Genomic DNA, 20395 nt, shown 5'->3' with positions numbered 1-20395 from the left:
TAACACATTTGCAGAATGGCTATAAAATTTAGAAGTCATACATGTATAGTGACTGGCACAGAGTAGAACCACAGGTAATAATAACTAATATCATGAGTAATAATGTATAAGTAAATAAATAATATTTATTACTATTGTTATAAATAAATAATATAAAAGTCTTGGAATCGTGAAAATGGAGGAAACACTTTTATTTTTTTTTAATTTTTTTTTTCTTGGGGGAGTCAACCTCAGGATGATTTATTTATTTATTTATTTATTTATTTTTTAAATTTATTGCTTAAAGTATTACAAAGGGTATTACATATTTGTCCATTTTATCCCCCCGCCCTAGAGAGTCCCCTAGCCTCCCCTATCCCCCAATGTCTTATGTCCACTGGTTATGCTTATATGCATGCATACAAGTCCTTTAGTTGATCTCTTACCCCCCTACCTCCTGCCCCCCAACCCTCCCCGGCCTTCCCGCTGCAGTTTGACAATCTGTTTGAGGCAGCTCTGCCTCTGTATCTATTATTGTTTAAAAGTTTATAATGGCCTCTATTATCCATGAATGAGTGAGATCATGTGGTAACACTTTTAAAAATCCCTCTTCTTATGGATGTATCCTCAACATAAATAAATATCAATGAGAAAATTCACCAGTTGTGACTTAACAGAGATAAAATTAAGAAAATAGTTTTATAATGACGGCTTCATATTCCTCCTGATACTTCTGTCAAGTAAAGTTGATTTCCACAACAACTCAATTTTAAAGCATAAATAGTAATGCTTTGATCTTGGTAGGAGGTGTCCTCAGTGAGTTCTTGGACGATAGGCAGGTAAATACCTAAGCAACAGCTGCCCCAGGAATCCAAATATTTCACATTTCATTCTTCTTCTCATTAAGCTTCACTGGATCAAACACTGTAGTCAAGCTCATTTTTTCCCCTTTTCTTTACCCTGATCCAGTTAAATTACCTAGAGGCTAAAGAATGCTTTAGTTTGTCACTATAAAGTCTAACGCTGGAAGTGAGATGGAGAGGAAAGATAATCACATTCTCTTTAGGAGGGCTTTAATTTTATCCTTTTTTTTCTTTTCTTTCATGGTTGGATAAAAATTATTAGAGCATTTCCTCCACAGTTTCTCCGCATTTGCCCTTCAGTTTCCAGAACCAGCACTCTCCCTGCATTGGCTGTGGCTTCGCTCTCCATTCTCCTGGCTGTCTGTATCCCCACAGCCACAGGTGAGGTTAGCTTCTCAGCCTCCTCTCCTTTCCAGCAGAGTCAGAGCCCAATTTGGGACCCTTGTGAGTGGAAGAAAAGTGAGGCTCTCATTGAGTTTAGAATAAGTTACCTTCTGAAAGGTGGCAAGGAACAGGATTAAAGTAATGGTATACATAGGGATGGGTGTACATTAGGAGCATGTGCATGTGTGCTGAAACACACACACACACACACACATACACACACACACAATAATATCAAATAGCCTCAGATGACTTCAGTTTCTATAATGTGATACAATTACTTGTTGTGGTCTGGTCAAATTGTTTATATCATACTTTCTAGGGCTGCCAACATCAGTAAAATATTCCCAATAGTCAGCTTGCTCATCATGTGCAGGGATACGTGCTAAGCATTGCATATTTATTATTACAATGATCCCTCTCACTCACCCTCTAAGGGAGGTATTAGTATGATCAACATCTTACAGAAGAGAGTGGCTCAGGGAGTTTGAGTAACCTATACAGTGTCAGTGGTGGCAAGCAGAGAGCCCAGACTTCAGTCCAGGTAGCCTGACTGGATTGCATTCCTTTGTGTCCCTCTTTAGCTGTGTCCCAACCAGACCCTATTAGAAGGAAGAAGGTGTGGTGACTGATGAGATGCACATATCACGCTGATGGCAGGTCTGAGCTGCACCTCGGGCACCCTCAGTAGAATCTCTTTTGCACAGAGACGGAGACACAGGAAGACAATGAGGCTGTGCGAGCTGTTCTTTCTGCTTCTCTTCCCCCTACCCAACCCCTGCTCTTCCTGAACATGGACACTGATGGATCATGTCACCTCTTGTTTAAAAACCTCTTTGGAAAAATGTAAAACAAATTAATAAACTCTTTCATCATTGAATTCTTCTATAATATATCTTTGTATGTTACTGGAAATTGAGTGAGGTTTTGTTTTTTTCTCCCAGAAAACAGGGGTATGACAGTAAGGCTTATATATTAAGATTTTCTATCCTAATACCATTTACTTTTACCTGTTACAAATTGAATCAACAGAAAGTATATCAGTAATATGAACTTTTGGTCCTGTTGAGCATTCCTTTTCATATGAAATCTGTGATTTTGTACAATTTGTCCTTGAATCTTCAGTATGTCTATTTTTCCCTATTGATAGAATGAAAACTAAAATTTTTAATTATGATACAGGATAAAAAAGGAACATGGTACTTGCAAGATTATGCTTATTTACTAGTGATGAATTCCTGTTGATCTCATTTTATTAGTTTCATGAAATGTATTTCTCTTTAAGTGTGTTTTAACTTTTTAATTTCACTTTGTTTTCTAAGATGTTTAACTTATTTTCTCCTCTGTTGTTAAATCTGTTTTTTCCCTTTTAGGTGCTACTTCTCACTGGTAAGTCCTTTCAAGATTATAGCTAAAATGTTCTACTCTAGTGTTCCAAGAAAACCACCTTCTTTTGTGAAAGTTGACTGTCTTGAGCTCTTATAGGGTCTATGTTATGCCTGTGGGCTTAAAGTCAAGGGGACTGAAGCATATTACCACATGCACACTCGGTAAGAAGAACACCTTGCTATAGTATAATTACCAATTCTGGAGAGCTAAGAATTAAACTGAAAAAGTAGGCTACCAATATGTTAAATTTCCTTGTTTACCCCAGCTGACAAGCTGAACTAATGGTATCACTCAGATTCAATTCCTTGAATATTGATTCTTATAAATTGACAAGTTACATGCAATACTAACTGAATCTGGATAGCTATTGAGGTTGTTTCAAATGTGCACATATGTTATTTTCCCTAAGACGATATTACAGATATTAAATTTTTGTAAACTGATAATGAAATGTTACATTTTTTGCACCATGTTTTAAGTTTTTATGGTACAACTTATTGTACTGTTAATATTTTCTGAATTAACCATACGTACATCTCTCATGTTCTTGATGCTTGATGTAGCAGCATTTGAGAAAGGATCTTTTATACATATCTTATATAACAAAGACAACATAATTATTGGTTTAATTTGCATAGAGCAAAGTAAATTGAATTGCCTTATATTATCAATTCAGTATATACTATAAGCATATTTATTGAGATAAACTTTTTTAAACAAACACTAAATTTCCTTCTTCAGCTCTTCCCTTCTCCTCCAAATGTGCACCAATTTAGCATAAAAGTTCAACACAGTCATTTCAGGTTATTGGCAAATAGGCTTCCATCTCTCCTCTCAGTCCCCTTCCCACAACTTCTGTCTATAAGCCCTGTTCTCCAACCCGACTGGATTCTTTACTGTTCTCCGGGATGGTCACCGTATTTCTTCTCCTTATGCATCTGTTGATGATTTGTCCTTTTCTCTCACCCAGATCAATCCTTTCCATTTGCAAGATTCCATTCAAATCCCATCCTCCCCCCTGAAGAGATTAATACTTGTTCCCCAAAAAGGCAAACTCATAGTAACAGATAGTAGAATGGTGGCTACCAGAGGCTGAAGGCTGGGGGAAAAGAGAAGATACTGATCAAAGGTACAGAGTTTCAGTTCTAAGATGAATAAGTCCTGGAGACCTAATGTACAGCATGGAGACTACAGTTAATAATAATTTATTGAATATTTGAAACCTGCCAAGAGAGTAGATCCTAAGTGTTCTCACCACACACACACATACACACACACACACACACACACACACACCAATGATAACTATGGGAGGTGATGGATATGTTAATTAATTTGATTGTGGTAATCATTTCTCAATGTATACATATATCAAAAGATCACTTTGTATACCTTAAATATACGCAATTCTTGTTAAAAATAAAAAATTAAACAGTACTTTTGCCTTTTATCTAATATAGACAAGGTCAAGTATATCCACAGTGCAATTGAGACTTACTGTTCACATCATTGACAAGGCAATTAAATATACAGTATATAGTTTCATAGAAGATAGAGATGAACAAGCCAAAAAGTCATAGCAGAAAATCAGGCCATCTTTGCCCCCCTTTAACTCCTAAGCCATCAATAACAAGCACCTCTCATACTCTCTGCTGATCCAGGGTACCTCTTAAGAGTTCTCAAGACAGGGGTCCACTAGTCAGAGTGGGTGCAGGGGATGCAGCAGTAAAATTAGAATCTGGAAACTTCTATTCTCCTTCTGGCTGCATCCCTCAATGGCGGCATGAGCAGAAGATTCTACGTGAGATGAGATCATGTACAATGACAATCATTTTTGAACTTAGATATTATGAATATGCCATCTAATGCTGTCTCTATTATCTCAGTCTTCTAGCGATACAGGGACAGTCCTTCAGGAAGAAAATAAACAACAACAAAAAGAATGACAACTTCTGATTTCACAACATTTGTGAATGTCCTTGGTGCAAATACTTCCACCAGGCAGACTGCAAACTACTAGCGGGACATCACTAAGGGCAGGCTTGGGAAGAGAGATCCTCAGTAGTGCGCTGTTATACAGTAGTATTATTGCCATAGAGATACAACAGATGCAAAGAACCTCGAGAACAAAGATAACAGTATAAGCTAGTGAAATAATTAGGAAGTGATGAATTTTGAATATCCCTTTTTTGTTTTAAATATATATGTAATGTGAGGAATAAATAACACATCACATAGTAGTATGGCCTACGAAATTCCTGACATTTTAACAATAGGCTTTCATGAGTAGGTGCCGATTAGCTGTACCCCACCACTGGCTCTTTAGTGCAAGAGCCGTGTCTCACTGGTCCGCATATTCCAGTATTTGCACGATAAAACTTAATTATTCCTTTTAAAATAAACTGTGGTGTACTTCAAAAGAAAAGACTGCTTGACGTATTTAAAACATTTATTCCAAATTCATTTACTGACCGCACACAATTTGCCAGATAGGCTGCTAAGCTAAGAGAGGGGGAAAACATCATAAAGGTTAATACTAATCATCAAATCTTCTGAGACAAATGATTAAAAAAAATCTGAGCATTTCTGTGTGAGTGCCTTTTAGGTTTTCTACCCTTGCTTACAACTAATCAGAGGAATGGCCAAGACGCTCTCAGCTACTTTCACTCATTCACCTGGCTTAACTTCATAAAAGATAAAGTACCGTTTTCCATTTACAGTCCCATTCTTTTCAACTCCCATCTGGTCTTCATTTTTGGATTCCCTTATACAAACCATTGCTCAGCACAGAGAACCTTAATACAACCAGTCCCGCTCCCCCAGGGCAAACTGCAGTGGCACTCCTAGGCCTGGGGTACTGAGCATCTTGCTACTAAAACAACCCAGGGCCAGGAGCCCACACACACACTATCCTGTAACTCCCACCACCTCCCTGCTCTTAGCCCCATTTTATGAGTGAAGAAACTGAGGTTTTGAGACATTGGTTAACTTGCCAAGGGTCATTTCATGAGTAAGACCTAGAGTTGGCAAATCTGTTATTATTTTCCATCACACCCCCTTCCTGCTTCTTCCTTCATATAACACATGGATATCTCAGTACAATTTCTTAAGCATGGCAGGCTGGAGGATTTTTAAAAAATATATTTTTATTGATTTCATAGAAGAAGGGAGAGGGAGATACAAACATCAATGATGAGAGAGAATCATTGATCGGCTGCCTCCTGCACACCCATCACTGAAGATCTAGCCCATAACCCGGGCATGTGCCCTGACCAGAAATGGAACCTTGACTTCCTAGTTCATAGGTCAGCACTCAACCACTGAGCCATGCTGGCCGGTTGGAGGATATTTTTAAAACAAGGAAGAAGAGGTAGTTGGTATATTATATTTAAATCTGTTTTTCCAATAAATGTTACTTTAACAGTTTTTATTTGACTGTCTTCTCATTTAAACATAACCAAAGGCTGAATAGCGATGCCTTGAAGTTTGAGGGCAAGTAACCACAGGATTTGAAATTCCCTTAAAGAGGTGGGTTACAACTCACTGTTGGGCCTGTTAACTGTGAACCAAATGGAAAGTCAACCCTAACAAGATCTTCTTCTCTTTTCAGTCTTTATTTTATGTAAATATTTATATAATGGAAGCAAACCATAATTATTATTTACTTCTTGATGCAGAAATCATACTAGCTACCAAACCTGTAGCACAATGTATAAGAAAAATGTTTCTTTGGGTTTTCAGGCTCAAGTTTAAGGATTACAGGTCCATTGTTATAGAGATAGGGCAAATGCTGCTAAGAGTTTTGACTTCAGAAAGCCAGGTTCTTTTTTCCTGGGCTTGCTTAAAACACAAGACAAGATATTTAAGAACAAAAGAGAGGGGAAAGAGAGTAATATCTTTTTAGCAGTCCATGGTTTGGAAATACATGTCTAACATGATACAAACTCTTTTGAAATAAAACACAGGGGAAAGTTTCATGAAGAAAGCAATAAAGCCAAAATCACACCATCTTGGCCCCAGATTGGCATTCTGATAATACTAAGGGAATTTTCAACTTCTTAGGGGGTGTATCCCAAAGAATCATGGAGAGAGCAAAAATAATGTGACAAGGACATTTTCAGAAAAAATAAGAGAATAGGAACAGCTAACATACCAGCTGTGGTATGACTTGCTGAGTGAAGTTTTTATGAGAGGATCCTAGAAACCTACACTAATGAGAAGGTTTACTCTTCACCAGGTTTATATGCAATGTGGCTGTTTACATGGTAGGCCAATTTTATCCAGGTATTAAGAGAAATACAGTGTGATCATGAGCGTGAGTATGGGTGAAGAGGCAGGTCCCAACCCTCCTGCACCAAGAAACTGCTGGAGGGCTTCTGCTTTCTGTGCAAGGCATTCTGCTCCAAGCCACACGAGAACCTGCATTAGCCACATGTGGAGAGGGCATCAGGCCTACATTCAGAGGAGGAACTTTGGTTAGTTTTTGTCTAGTTTGTATTCTAAAGGGCAGGAGGCTTTCTGTTATGGACCCAAGAAAAGGAAAAGTAGGGATGGTAAGAAATGCAGAAACGGTTTTACGTTTCCAATAGAAATCCATGAGAGAAAAAAGGGAGTCAAGCATATTTAGAAATATATATTTAAAAATAAAATCATTTTTCATTCTTGATATATTCTTCCCTTTCATGAGACAAAATGGTCCTTTTTCCCCCCAAACAAATAGGGCCTGAATTTTGCAGACATTTCTATTCATTGGAAAAGGTGCATAATTTTCTGTGATTTTTTTAAGTAAGGATATGATTGTTTAGACAAATCTAGTTAATGGTGATGCTGCTGCTGCTGATAATAACAATAAATATAGATTATGCAGAATATCCTAGCATTTAATTCTCATCATCCCCCTACAAGACAGTAGAGAAAATATTGCTATTATAATTTATATTAAGGAAACTGAGTTTCACAAAGATCAATTTCCTTGCTCAAAATGTAGTCACAGTAATAAGTCGTGACTATAATTAGAATCTCAGACCTTTCATCTCCAGCTTCAGCTCCAGCTGTTCTCTGCCATACTACATTGCCATTCCTAGACCAGTGACCAAACTTGTTGCAATAGAGTTCATTCTTTTTAAAAACTTTTTCTTTAATTGATTTTTTTATAGAGAGAGAGGAGGGGGATCGATTTGTTGTTCCACTTATTCATGCATTCATTGGTTGATTCTTGTATGTGCCCTGATCAGGAATCAAACCAGAAATTTTGGCATATCCAGATGACAAGCTAACCAACTGAGCTTCCTGGCCAGGGAAGGAGGGTTCATTCTGTGTTGTTTTTTTTAAAATTTTTTATTGAAGGAGGGTTCATTCTTGACCTAAAGGCATGTTGGCAACAGTTTGATAATGCACTTTGGTAAAATAGGCAGAATTACATTAACTGGGTTATCTTTTTTTTTTCATATCATGAAAAAATAGGGTGGCATGAGGGATGGACTGGAGGATGATTTTAAAATCTGTTTTCTTACAAGGTCTGAATCAAAAACAGTACATCTGGGATTTTATATAATTATATTCTTATTATGATAAGTAATTTGCATATTGCAGATTATAATGTGCATAATCCTAATTTGTGGTAAATTTAACCTTGGGGAAAATTATATATTAAGGATTGGGAATCACTTGAAAGCCTAACAAGAGAATAATGGTCTAATGAGGGGAAAATGCACATGTAGTCACTACTAAAAGCATATATGCAAGGAATTTGTATGTCATTAAAGTGCCAAAAATATAATGTTAATGACAAAAAAACTCTATCTACATTATGATTCCAATTTTGATTTTAAAAAGACTGCATAGCTGTGTGTATGTGAGCGTGTAATTGGAAGAAAATATAATTGAATCCACAGTATGTTAATAGCCTGGCTTTTTTTTTTTCTCTATGATGGGACATGGTTGATTTATGGATAATTTAGGGAACTACCCTATCATGGTGGTTATTCTATGAACTGAACAACTGAATTTGATTTCCAAGTCCATCACTTATTGTGTTCCCATAGGCACCCTTTGTCTTTGCTCTTTCACAGGTAAAATGGGAAAAACATTAGGATCTACTGCCTGGTTGCTGCCCAAATTAAAGGGATTATATAAGTATACAACCCACAGCATATTCCCTGCACACAGTAACCCCTCAAGTATGGCAGCTGCTAATAGCATTTTCTTCTCTTACTTTTCTAAATCATTTAACTTTTCTCAAAGAACTTGTTTCCTAATCAGAAAATAAAAACAAAAATAGAAAAGATTTATAAAAATGTACTGGAACTAACTACAGTAAATTTGTAACTAGTGGCTTGGTAGTGGTGGTGGTGGGGGGAGGGGAGGGGAGATGAAAAATGAACTGCAGCTAGTTTACCACATTTTAATCTACTTTAATACTAACAATAATTTGGTAAGGTAAGGTATTTTTCCCCCCTGGTCTATATCCTGGCCGTGCTTTTCATCATTAGTAAGGTCATGAAATGGGATTCCAACCAAGCCTTGCAATTCCAAAACCCAGGTGTGTTCCAAAGTCACTATTTTTCTTACCTCGCCCTCTGGAAAGGAGTGCTCCCTGTCTCGGTTTCTGCACCTTCCAAGGTAGTTGAGAGAGAAAAGTAAACATCAGAAACAATTACTGAAAGCAGAAAGCCTGCATAACGGGAATTCTGAAAAGGTCAAAGTGTCCTGGGGTAGGCAGAACAGGGAGGAGGTGGAAATTGTGTTAGGCCCTGAGGGATCAATATTAATAATATAGTTTAAAGGGATAGGCCTGTAAAGACATTTGACTAAAAAGGCCATAAAGTGGCAGCATTTCCTGCCCTTCATGTCTCCATGGGTTATTTTTTTTTTAATGAGTGGAAAATTTTTTTTAATGTTTCTACAGGATTACCACTACATTTTCTTTCTTGTGTTGCCACGCTCCCAGTGACTTTATTATGGCATTAAAATATTTCCCAGGCATTGCCATTTCTACTCATGACAGAATTTTAAGGGGGTTGGGTCTTGGAGTAAATATACAGATAGAGGACTAAGGAACATCTGAAAATGCAGTTCGGGGCCTTCCCAGCCTCACACATATGCACCGCATCCTACAGTACAGAAAACTTGCCCAGAAAAGCCAACAAAATTCTCCCCCCAAAGTAATGTCCAGTCCCATCACTGCATAAAATCCTTTATTGGAGAACATGGTTCAGAGTTACTGTCATTGCACTCACGGCCCTTTGCAGCTGAGACACATTGTTTTAATTATAATAGGGAGGGCAATTTAGGACAACCAATGGACATGTGGATGTCAGTGGATGATAAGCGTAGATTTTAATAGGCATCCGTTGATTTTTGAAATCTTGATTCTTTGTTCACTGATCTCAACAGGGTGTGAACCTGCTGAAGACATAGTTGAAGGAAAAGTGGTTGGGACTAACCTTTAGAGGACCTCTAAGGTAACTTTTATGCTAAAATTTTATAGTAATAACTACCATTTTCCAAGTAGCTTTTATGCTTGGGTTTCTGTTTATTTGTTCAACAGATGATTGTTAGTACTTTTTTTTTTTTTTTGCCAGGCAAGGAGGGTTATAATGGTGAACAAAAACAAATACTCCCTGCCCTTAAGTGGCTCATAATCTGGTAGGGAAACAGTCAATCAAATGAAATCTGTGTTAAGTGTCAGATCTGTAAGGTAGTTGAAGAACACATAGAAAGAATTTGGCCTACTCAGCAAGATCAAGGGTGGTTTCCACAAGGAAGTGATGACTGAGCTAAGATGTAATGAAGGAACAGGCATTAAAGAGATAACACAGTGTGATGGAGCATGGCAAAAATGAGCATCTCAGGCTTCCAAGGAGGCCAGTCTGGCTATTGCAGAGGAAGGAGGGAGCCAGATATTTTATAAAAATCAGTGACCACAAATTCTTACTCCACTCTGTGAGTTAGACAATCTCCTCATTTTGCAGAATAGGAAATGAAGCTCAGAGAAAGTGAGGACAAGGCCTAAGGTCACACAGCTGGAAGGCACCAGAGGTAGGCTTGGGAAACGATCAGTCCACTTCTAGAGCCTGGATTCTCCCCTGATTCTCCCAATGAGTCACAATCTGGCAGTGACACATTGTCCCGTAGATGTTCTCTTCAGACCACCCATTAAGGACAACTTTCTGGTTCTAACTCATTGCCTCACTTCAAACAGTACCACTCCCACCCTCAGGAAGAACTCTGCTGTCTTCTCCCAGGAAGAAACACAACTACTTCACCCACCATGTTTGAATCTGTGTTTCAGAAATACTTACTTATCTGTTTCCTAATCAGAGCTCCCATGGATGACTGTGATGACATTTTTTTTTCCAGGAAATAAAATAAAGATATAGTGTTTCATTAACAACAAAAAAAATTAAAAAAAATTCTTGTTTATTAGACAACAGTAGCAACCTTGGTTGTTAGTTATATACCAAGCACTCTGCTATGGCATGTGACATATATTATCTCACGGCAACCTCAGAAGGCCGCCAGTGAGATAGAGATGTATTATCATTCCCTCTTTACAAAGGACGAAATGAGGTTTACCGAGTTTCAGTGACTTGCCTTGGATCCCACAAGTTCATAAATGACAGAGGTGAGGTTTGAATCTAGGAGACCTGTCTGACTCAAAGCGATTTTTTAAACTTAATGTTTCAAAAATTCAGCATTTAAAAGAAAATTTGTGTTGTAAGATAATTAATGACATGAAAATCCCTTAAAAAGTTGCCTGCCAGGATGTACTGCAATTCAACCAGGATTCTGTTGTTAAACAAGGAAGAAATTGCCTTAAAAAGATTTTCTGTGGCTCTGCCACCAATTATGGAAATAAGTGGTGTCTTAAATTAAGGTGTCAACTTTAAGATATAGGATGGTTCTTTTAACATAAATGGTTCACTTCCCAGAGGTGAAGGATACATGTATGTTTTGGCAATGTGTGTGTGTATGGGGAGAGGGGGCAGGTGAAAGGTGGGATGAGAAAGAGTGAGAAAGAGTTAAAGAATCATTTTGCCTTGGTAATCTTTCAAAAATGACATGTTGGTTTTCAGAGTTCATACAGTAAGCCAGCGGGAGTGTGGGGGGGATCACTGCTGAGACACAGCCATGGAGCGGGATGCTGAGTCTCTGCAGCTCTGTATTCCGTCCTTTCTGAAGAAGAAAGGTTTTCCTTCACAGGGCATTTATGTCAAGATTCTAAAACCTCTCATATGAGCCTCTCGGATCAACCTTGTCAAGTCTCACTTGTTGAAATGAGTGGGATTTGAAAACTTCTGAGTGTGCCATTACATTTTCCATTTACGTTCAGGGAACATGTCTGTATGAAAATGAGGCCAGGAGTTGTGGAGAGTTGGGGGAATTTGAGGCAGAGACAGTTCTAAATGAGTGGTACCAACTAGATTGATTGTTTCAGATGGTGGAGGACAGTGTTCTTCATGGAGGATAAGGTAAGGGGTTAGGGAGAAAACATTTTATTACACTTTTTACTTTTATTGCCCTAATTAGACAACTTGTTTCATCAAATGGTAGGATTTGAATAAAAGAGGTCAACATTCTTTGCTCCCAAACTCTTATTATACAAGTTGAAAGTTAACTATTTATCCTCATTGAAATAACAATAAAATGTTTTCTTATTTATTTATTTACTTGTTTTATAAGATGGCATGATTTTCTTTATTAATGACCCCAACCACATTTCTTTAGATCTAGGAGTTTTGAACTCAAATACTTAGGAGAAAACAAGTTAAGCTTGCATTATCCTGCAACTCATTACTGGTGACATAATGTAAAGCAAAACAGCTTGGAAGAAGAGTGGAAAGGAAGGGGGTGGGGGAGGGAAGATAGAAAAGAAATCAAGTGGACTAAGTGGATTTCTTCTCTTCGTTCTTTCTTTCTTTTCTTTTTTTTAATTCTTGGAAACTAGAAGTCCTTGCAAGCACAGCTCGTTTCTGCAGATTATTTTCCAAATGTGTACAGAATGGAACCAAAATGGAGACTCCCTTAAGAATGTGCAGAGATGCAACATTAAAAGCTACAAGTACCCAATAGCAAGTGTTCCAACCTTCAGTTGCCAGCTGCTTCCTCTTCCGGTTCCCAGGAGTTGGCAGATGAAAAAGTCTTCCCCGTGATTGTTTCCATGTCTTTCTTCTCATCATCTGAATGTGCAAAGTTCAGCACCATGAGGACTTCGGATGTTTTGGCTGCATGCGTGTGTGAATATTGGTCTTAACCCACTTGATGTGCAAGTGGCCCTGGAACATGTAGATCAGGTGGATGGTGTTATCGTCAACAATGGCATTGGTGTGGCCAGGGAACAGCACGAAGGTAATATAGCCAATGTTGTCACCCTCCACAGCATCCATGTCTTCCAGCTCCAGAGGCGGTTCCCTGTGCTGTGGGGCTGGCTCTGTGTCCTTCTCTGACCTCCTGCATGAACACCTTTCCAAAGACCACACTGTCTTCATCCTTAAACACTGTGCTGAAGATTACTGTGGCTCTGTCCTTTTAAGACTCAACATACATGGTCTCATCATCCCTACCATGGACCACTGCCCTGTTCTCTCCTTCCTTGCCCTCTTCTCGGAACTGGAAGTACTTCTCAAAGACAGAGGCAAAACAATCTCATTTCAACATGCCAGCCTGCCGCACAATGGAATCCGTGGGTTCAGGCGGATTGTCAAGATAGTATAGCAAAGAGACGTTGATCCTGATTCTGGATTTACCAAGAAACTTCTATACATCCTCTTAGTAACTCATCAGCACCATGTGCCTGAAGTTCCTTGTAGAATTTCAAAGAAATGCTGACCATCACTTCCGTTTTGTCTGCATTAGGATATGAAATATAATAGGGGAGCCCAGCAAAATCTGAAAATGTTACTTCTACTGCTTCTGGTTTTGTTTCTGGCAACTGCTGTACTCAAACTTGAACTTGAGGGTCTCCTCCAAGATGCTGCTGTTCACCTCCTGTAGGATCATGGGCGGCTGGCCCCAGGAGCCAGAATCTACCTGCCAGCAGCCTCTGCACCAGGCCTGGTTCCTTTTTCTCTTCTTCTTTTTTTTTTTTTTTTTAGAACAAAGAGATATCATGAAAAATTTAATATTTCTATTGATTTCTCAACTTCCAGAATATTCATTTAATATTTGTGTTCAATTTGAGAAAGCATAACCTTAAACCTAACCTTGATTATATTTTATTTTTAACCCAAACTCTATATAATAGAGAGTGGTGGGCAAGATAGTGACCAGATATTTTTTAGTGGAAGCAGGAATCATTAAGTGATGTAGGAAACTCACATGACTGTCAACTTCTACTTCCATAATTCTCAGTATTTTCTTCCTCTCAGTACAAGTAAACATCTTTTTAAGTTTCCCAACAAACTTAGATATTTTTCAAAATTTTTAATTTGGTAAAGATGCTTCTTAAATAAACAGCAAATTTCTTTTTCACTGATTGAGACCAAACTTTTTCTTCTAGTAGCCAGTAGAAGGAGCTGTTGGCATTTGATTTGACATTATAGCTCGACCTAGAAGTTCCCTTCTTAATTAATTCAATGTTTGAAATCAAACCACCGTTTAAATGTAATGATATTAATATGCAGGGATAGACGTGTAAACGTGGAGATTTTCCATTCCCATTAAACTTTCTACACAACCACAGATTTCTGGTCCTTCTGAGGGCCTCTTTTAGAGAGCGTATGTTATAGAAATGTTGGCTGCTATAAATTAAAGCTGCTCAGAACTGAGTTCATGCACCTAGGCAATGATTCAACATTTGTAAGACGGGTTGTAAGTCAAGAAAGAAAGGAATTTCTTCCTCCTGCTCTTAAAAAGAGAAAGAAATGGAAAGGAAAGCAAAAAAAGAGAAGATATTTGACTTAGCATAAACTTGGGAGTCTTCAAAGAGAAATTATATATGCTAGGTTTATAATAAATTGAAGCATATTTAACCTAGGGGGAGGAAATCTCTGTAGTTAAGATTCTGGGTATATTTGATGCTGTCTTTGTGAAAAAATGTAGTATGTTGATTTTTTCTTACATTCCCCCCAAATTCATTATTATAGCTGTGGGTTTTTAAGAACTTGTTCCAGTATTTAAAAGGTACTCTTCCTCTTTGTACTTTAATTTTAGCTAAAAGAGATTACTACCTCACTAAATATTATCTTTACTTCAGTAGACACTAATAGGCAATGTTCAGACGAATAGTGGTTGCAACAATCTGCAAATACCCGGACAGAGAGCCGGGCAAGTGATTACTTTGATAGTACCACTTCCCCACGGGTCCCTGAAAACCCACTTATCTACTTTCTAGGTCAGAGGAAAGTTGAAGAGAGTTACAAGTAACCATTTTGATTCATCTGAAAATTATCTCCTAATTAGAACATAAGAATAAACAACTACACATTTAAACCAATGATATTAAAGACATGAAATCTCATGGAACTTGAAATGGAAAGTCACTTGGCAAGATAAAGAAGAAAGCAATGGTCTCCCCTGCTATGCATTGACAGATGATCCTCAAACACAGCACCCAATCAATCATTACCCATAGATGTAGGGTGTCTTCTAAAAGAAATCATAAGGGGATCGTAATGAAAGGCTGCTTCCTCGGAACAGTGTGCCACATTGCAATTTGCAAACAACCAGCTACACCAAAGTCACTTCTGGTGTTCACAAAACATTAAATGGAGCTTTTGGAAAAGAAAGTAAAATTGACTTTTAACTGAATGTGGACAATATTTGTGTTATTTCCAGGTCAACTCACTATGCGCTTCCATGGATCGGTCTCGGTCTATGTTTTGTGTTATTTCTGGACCTTCCCATGGACATTAATGTAGCCGCTCTTTCTGAGAGGAGTCCTTAGAGGGATGACTAAACCATTCACGCAGGTGGAGTAGGAAGGCATGGAACAGAGGTGCCGCATTGTGTTCTGGAGTGTGGTGTGTAGCTGGAACCAGCACTATTAAACATATTTTAGGCGAAATTTTGTTTCATGTGAAGCATTAATTTTAATAGAAAGACTTTACATATAAGCTCTTGTCTGAATAATAATGTAAAATTAAATTTAAATTGTAAATAACGTCCAGATACTAGTTGTTTCCTGGCTCAAATACTTTAGCACATATGGTGCTAGCATAAGCTTGTGCCTGTCTGCCTACTCTGGGTAATTTTGCATGCAAATAGTTTTAGTGCCTATGTTGAGGTGCTAAAACGTGTTTAGTACACTTGAAAATATTTGCATTGCAAAAGGAGAGTGAATCTCCTGAGGAAAATCAAATGGATATTTTGTATTAAGGAGACCACTTGGGGCACTGCCTGGCATTCTTCTATGGAGAATTCTGTTCACAGTGCAACTAGCATTTTTAATTGACCTTTAGAGAAGGAGGGCTGGCCACAGCGTTGCCAGGTTTATTAACCACTGGGCCATCTTCTGGCAGCATCCACCACATTAATCAGCAGGAGCGAGAAAGCGAATGAAAGAATCCACTTGCCTTAGCTGGACTGTGGCTTTGCAGGCCTCTGGTGGACTGGTAGGATAAATATGTTAATTATGATGAAAAGTTTCAGCTGGAATGTGCCTAACTAATTAGCTAACTAACTAACCAACTAACTCAGGACAGGCTTTAGCGCAGGGAAGCAGGAGTGGATGCGGGGTGTGAGGCCCCGCACACGCTCCCATTTGCCTCACTCCCATCTGCTGCATTTACGGGAACCAGTTCGTTAAGAGGCTGAATTGAATCCAAATAAAATGCATTTCTGATGCAAGCCCGATGCCTGGTGCCATTCTACGCTGCATTATGTCAAATTAGAGTTCGTTTGGGGAAGAGGTTACGGAGACCTTACGTAAATGTCTCATGCATAGAACACGGAGCGCTTAAGAGTTCTGCACAAATTCAACATCCAATTCCTATAAACAAATCAACCTCCCTCCTGATCTGGCCCCTATTCACCAAGGCCAATGGGAATATTACACTTCCTGATAAAGTAATAAATACAATTCAAGAGGTGTGCTAGTAAGAGATTTGTGGAACTTGTCATGTAACCACCCTTTCAACAATTTTGTAGATAATTTTATTACATTGATTAATTCAGGCTTAGTATTTTCTTACAAATTGAAAGTAAGTTCAGTGTCTGTAAGATAAAAGGATGATTCGAGGTTTACAAGAGGAATTCAAATTGTGTGACTTCTCAGCAGCCCCCCTCTGCAGAGAACTGCTGCCAGAGGAATCCTACCAGCGCCCATTGTTGTGGAGTGACTCCGTCCCTTACAGTCCCAGCACCACCCACAACATTGCCTTCTCTAGATGCTTATGTTGCTGAAACTCTGGGGTTCGATCCAGATTTTCTCCCCGTCTTTCACCCTTCCACACCTAATATTTTATTCTTTCGTCCCCGCCACTTCTCACTGTGTGCAAGAGGCAGTATTTTGTGTCAACAAATAGCCATAGACAGGTAGTAGGCAGGAGCCAAAAGGAACTCATTAAGAATACAAACCAGTAAGGAGGGGTTGACTTACTGTGTTAGTGAAACTCCTGTTTGCAATCTATTTCCTTTAAAACCACCTTTAAAAAAAAATAGCCTCTGTTGTCTGTGGGACCCTGGCACATCAATCAATCCATTAAGTAAGTAAATAAGGCAATAACTAAACAATACATCATTTTGAATTTCACGCATGTGCAAACCTTTTGATATGTAGGGTACAAGAGAGGTTTAGATTTGGAAGATACAGCCTCTGTTCCAATAATGTTGCAGACAAGATAAAGAGCTGTTCTACATTGTGGCGCATTGCTCATTCTGGTCCTGAAATCATGGGGCTTGGTTGCAGCCCTTTGACAGTGGTGCATGCATGACGCATGGCATGGGAGCTGTGTGTGTTATGTGTGGGAGGAGGTTTGGGGAGGGTCATGCTGTTAGGGGGAAGCCTACCACACATTTCTGCCATCACAGACGGTGGGCAAACAGCTGTCTCCACAGCTGAGGCCACTGGAACTGCTTGAGTTGCTCCAGTAACTCGAGAGCACACGGCTGGTCCCTGGATGGCACAGAGCATTGTGCCTGCAGCAAAGCGCCCAGGCTTTCCTGGGGCTGAGCAGGCAGACTTGGCCACCAGACACAATAAGCATCTGAAATGGGGTCTCATGAATAATTCATCATTGGTATCCGACGAAACAAAGAAATGATATGTTTGCTGGTAGATAAGTGTGTTGTGGCATTTGTAAGTCTTTCTGAATTTGGATTTGTTCACGTTTCATGTTGGTAGAGAAATAAGTTTTGTGTGTGTTTTTTTCTTCCCCCAAAAACCCCCAAAAAGTGGGAGTTCAATGCAATAATCTTACAGTAAAAGTCTTCCATGAAACATTGGATGGGTTATACTCATTTGGCTCATGATTTTAAGAATTTTTTTAAAAAAAATCTCATTTAGTGAAGAGGGATGTTCAAATGGATTTATGGCAATCAAATACAGCAGGATACCCAGTTCTCAAAGAGATTATTTTATTCCTTGGTAGGCAACCAGCCCACTTTTGCTAATGCAAGTTTCATTACCGTAGACTAGAAAACAGTGGTGCCTCCAGCATCTCAATTCAACATTGGGAGGAACAATTCTTCTCTTTCACTAAAATATTAGTAACAATGATACTTCGGTGTTTTGAGCCCTAAATTGTTTTAGTGACAGTTAAATACCCACTAATTTAACACTAGTTAAATTGGCAATAAAATGACCCCCAACCGAGTTGAGCCACTATCCTGTTTCTGCACAATAGTTCTGGACCTAATGCGAGTGAATCATAAAGCCATTGGGCAGAGTTTATGCATTTGCATAATGAATTTTTCTAGTGTTGCATAAACTATCTAGCTACTCAAACTTATCATAATTAGTATTTATAATTAGGATCTGTGTATTCATTTCATTTATTCTTTAATATCTGTGTACTCATTCCCCTGAAAAAAAAAAGAAGAAAAGAAATCGATTTAATAGTTCTTCATTATCTTTGAAATGACAACCTGGCAAAACAAATCATGGTGATGTTCTCTGTCATCTCTCCAATAATTATCTCAAATCTGTCTTCTATTATTCACTCATGCTTTCTCCATAACATTTCCCCCCAGTATCTCCTTGTAGTCTCCCTGGCTTTCAGGTTGCCCAGGAATTATTGTGTACCCATAAACCTCACATAAACTGATATGTTTGGCAAGGAAAGCCGGCACGTTGATTTTGCTGAAAGAAAAAAAAATAATAAAACAAGCAAAAACAAAATATGGACCTGCCAATTACATTCTGGAGTGAAAATAAAATTCCTTCTTGCTTACAGGTGAGTGACTTGGCTCTTGGGGAGTGAATTGGTAGGTATTAGGACTTCCAATAAAGAAGAGAGTGGTGAATGCTGTGCGAGGGGTGATTTTTTGCCTTGTTTTTGTTGTTTCTTTAAGCTCCAGTACTGTAGCTGAAGGTAGATTCACAACACACATCTATATAACTCCTTTTCTTTGCCTTCGCTGTGTAGGATTAAGATTGTAAATAAAATTGCAGTGCTACATAAATTGCTTCTTACCTTTTGAAAAGACAATTAGATTGCCAGTGGAAATAATAACTAAATAAGTGGTAAGAATGTCCTGGGGCCAGTAAGATAATCATTAGAAATAGAGGAAATGGCCTTAAGATGAGCGAAATACAAAGAAAGCCTAAAAGGTCTGAGGCAGAGATTACAGCCATATCCATTTCCCTCACTTTCCATTCACTGCTGTGGTCCTCCCCACCATCTCCTGTGTGCTATGTTTTCGTGTAAAATAGCTAAAGTTGCTACCATCGCCTCCTCAGGAACCTGGAAACTTCTTCAGGTTCAGTTAGCTATCCAAAGGACTGAATTGCTATGGTTTTCTGAAATATCACCACTTGGACTTCCAACATTTCTTTCCCGGTATGCAAACAATCTTTCATGGGACCAACTGGTAAATTCATGCCTTCATTTTATATATTATTCCACTTAAAAACCCAAGAACTATAAGGAAATGTAAATAAAATGCATTCAAGGATGTGAGCTTGGTCATACAAATAGTAACCACAAAGAAGAGACAATCAACAGCTTATAAAATTGATTTAAGGTTAAAAAAAACCAACAACAGGCTCTTTGGGTCTGAGACGTTTGGATTTCAAGCCTGTCTCTGCTACATATGTGTTCTAAGAGACATTTCAATTAACTGAATGTATTTCCTCATTTATAAAATGAGGACAAAAACACATATCTCATAGAAATTAAAAAAAAATCAGAACTAGTGATGTAATGTAAGTAAAGCGTGTACAGTAGTCTGTAACTCTCTAAGCACCTTTGAGTCACCTGGAGAGTTTGCGAAGCTCCTGATGCCCTATTCCACCTCCGTCCAATTAAATAGGAATCTGCGGAGGCTGGCCTTTGCTGTTATTGGGTAAAGCTCCCCCAGGGATTCCAGTGTGCAGCCAAGGATTTGAACAACGGAAGGAAAAGCTCAAACCTGAAGGAACTCTCAGTAAATATGATCTAACTCTCCTACTTTGTGTGATATGAATATGCCTAATCCAGACACAGACTTTTATTTCTGAACAGAATCGTCAAGGCCAGTTAATCCATATCCACCCTTCGGAAATAAAGAAGCTGAACCCAGGAGCATTAGTGACGTGCTCACAGTCATGTAGTGAGTGGTGAGGCGGGGGTCCTGGATTTCATGTTATCATTCTGAAGTTGTCCTCCTGGCATAGCTTTTAAGTGGGGAAGTTCGGTCTC

The 20395-nt window shown here is 38.6% G+C and overlaps 1 pseudogene across 1 annotated transcript; it reads right to left on the bottom strand.

Annotated features, from left to right (window-relative positions):
• Nucleotides 1-12704: 12704 nt before the first annotated feature.
• On the bottom strand, nucleotides 12705-13763 carry LOC308528453 (actin-related protein 2/3 complex subunit 2-like; annotated as a pseudogene). The gene has a single exon. The product of its transcript is annotated as an actin-related protein 2/3 complex subunit 2-like (transcript).
• Between the last annotated feature and the right edge of the window lie 6632 nt (nucleotides 13764-20395).

Source organism: Myotis nattereri (genome assembly GCF_964212035.1).
Source record: "Myotis nattereri genome assembly, chromosome: 12".
In the NCBI taxonomy this organism is placed as follows: domain Eukaryota; kingdom Metazoa; phylum Chordata; class Mammalia; order Chiroptera; family Vespertilionidae; genus Myotis; species Myotis nattereri.
The sequence above is the reverse complement of the archived record's forward strand: the minus strand, read 5'-3'. Positions and strand labels throughout refer to the sequence as shown.